The 2320-nt window shown below is 50.2% G+C and overlaps 1 protein-coding gene across 4 annotated transcripts in view; it reads left to right on the top strand.

Moving 5' to 3' along the window:
- The first annotated feature begins 2022 nt into the window (after positions 1 to 2022).
- The window catches only part of DCLK1 (doublecortin-like kinase 1), a 322359-nt gene continuing 322061 nt past the window's right edge, over positions 2023 to 2320 (top strand). For 2 of the 4 annotated variants that reach the window (XM_012723242.1, XM_004680201.2), the window contains exon 1: positions 2023 to 2212. The gene's annotated coding sequence lies outside the window, so the exon portion shown is untranslated. The remainder of the gene's footprint in view (positions 2213 to 2320) is intronic. The other 2 variants (XM_012723241.1, XM_012723239.1) reach the window with 1 other exon arrangement.

The raw sequence follows: 2320 nt of genomic DNA, 5'->3' as shown, positions 1-2320 counted from the left end.
CTTTGTCTACCCTTGAAGGAATAGACTCAGTACTTTGCATTTAGTCAATTCTGGGAGTACTAGCACCCAGGGCTATTCAGTAGTTCAAAAATAAATATTGTAATACTTACTGAATATGTAACAGACATCTCATTTGACGAATGGTAATTTTTTAGTATTTACATAATACTTTGAAAGTATTTCAGAATAGTTCTTATTAATAACAAATTATCAAATACACAGATGGGCCCAGCATACAAGATAAAAATTAAAATTTGATTTCCACTGAAAAGTACAAGCTGAGGAAGTGAGAAAAATACATAGGTGTACTTGTATATTTGGAAATACATTTCCAAGCAACATTACTGTAAGTGGAGGCATTAACTGGATCAAGATGCAGGCTGTCCACTAAACCAGATTAGGGTTTCCAGGAAGTCTGCAACAGCTTCCATTCCCTGGACTTTTGTGAGAAAACAAGAAGCTGAACAGCTTTAGGCTCTGAGAACATTTGTATCCTTGAGGGGAGTGTATGAGCTCATGGGGTCCAGTGCTGACCTCCAGTCTTGGCAGCAAGGAAGTATCCAGTATTGAAACCTGGCCTGCAATATCAAGGGCCTATTCGCCACGTCCCCTCCCGCGGCGCTTAAGTGAGAAATCCTTAGAGGTTGGCACGGTCAAGGTACCGGGCACACGGGAGGAATACGTGGCCCTCCAGGAATAGAAGAATGGCTGATTCTCGAATGGTCACTGTAACTTTTGATTTGTTTCCTGATTCTGCTGACACACAACGTACTAAACCAAAGAAATGTTATGAACACTGTGCTTCGTTCTAATGATACTCTTGAAAGAAATGTAGCTTCCTCTGTTTTCGATATTGATTTAATTCTGAGAAACTCTGCTATAATCTTTAATTCTATTAAACTATTAACTTCTGTACACCAGGTGGCTTGTGAAAAAAAAAATGGAGAGAACAATTAAAAGGATTAGCAAGGCAAAAGTGATAGATAGGGTATTTGTTTAGCACCATTGAACCTTGAATACACAATGGTTTCTCAGGGCCCCAGATTGGTCTCGGGCCCCTGACATCATCTCAGAAACAATAAAAAAAAATGTATTATCTGTCACGCTTCTATTGTAAAAATCATTGTACCCCTATATTTGCTTGCCAAGAAAAATTGTATAAATGCTCTGCACTCTTAAAAATAAATTACATTCAGATATGCACTCCTAGAAGTCGTGTCTATCTGTCACTCAACCTCATCCTTGTCCACCCTGCGCCAGAATTGCCATCCCCAAAACTTGTCTCCTGCTCCTGCTGCGCTGGTCCGCGGCACCTATTGTGACAGTCAACTTCAAGCAGAAGCACTATTTCAAGACTGACTCAAGTTTTATCTCTGCAGTCCAAATTGGGGAACTGAGGATGATACAAGCCTGTGTAGTTTGGGAGAGTCTGGCGTTATTCTACCACAGAGGCACGGATGCATCCCGAACAAAAAAAGGGATGAGGCCACCACTTTGGCATCCATAACCCTCGCAATGGTGTCAACCTATGAATCCACATCAAAGTATGTGTTTGTGGGTGTGTGGCTGGTGGTGGGGACTGTTTCCCTTTTCTTCCCTGAATGGGGTGGGGGGTCCCACCGCTGGGCCACACCTCACTTTCCACCTGGCCAATTTTCTGTTTAGACCCGGCCCCAACCACATTCACTTCCCCACTACCCAATCCGCCATCCCATCTTTTCCCATGTCCAGAGCCCCGCTTCTGAGCGCTGGGAGAGGTTTGGAGGTTTGCTCAAACCTGGAGCTCTGAGGTCGCTGCGGCGGGAGAGGGCGCGGGGAGGAGCAGGACTGGGGGCGCAGCCGTGGTGGGTGCGCCCAGCCAAGAAGGGCGGGGGCGCCAGGGCGTGCACGCGGAGAAGGAAGGAGGGCGTGTGAGCGAGTGAGCCACGAGAAAAGGGAGCGCGCCCGCCGCCGCCGCCCTCCTCCGGAGAGAGGCTGGAGTGAGGCTGTGCGAAGCGCCGCATTTCAATGAGGACGGGCCAAGGCTCATCCCTGCACTAGCGGCTGTAGCCGAGACGCCCGCGCTCCAGCAGCTGCTGCAGCCCAGCCCCGGCCACGCTGTAGCCCCGCAGCCCTGCAGCCCCGCAGCCCCGGCTCACCCAGCGAGGACAGCTTCAGGAGGCGACCCCAAGCGCGCCCACAAAGACCCCCGGCGGCTTCTCTCCGCGGACCGGTGCGTGGTTTCCCGTAGCCGGGGAAGGTGGCTGCGGGGAGGGCCGGCGGTGGGCCCCACCGGGGATCCCGCAGCGCCCGCTCCTCCCGCAGCCGCCGGGAGCCGGCA

The sequence above is a fragment of the Condylura cristata genome, unplaced genomic scaffold (assembly GCF_000260355.1).
Source record: "Condylura cristata isolate star-nosed mole 26May11 unplaced genomic scaffold, ConCri1.0 scaffold00010, whole genome shotgun sequence".
Classification (NCBI taxonomy): Eukaryota; Metazoa; Chordata; class Mammalia; order Eulipotyphla; family Talpidae; genus Condylura; species Condylura cristata.
This window is presented reverse-complemented; position numbering and strand designations above follow the sequence as displayed.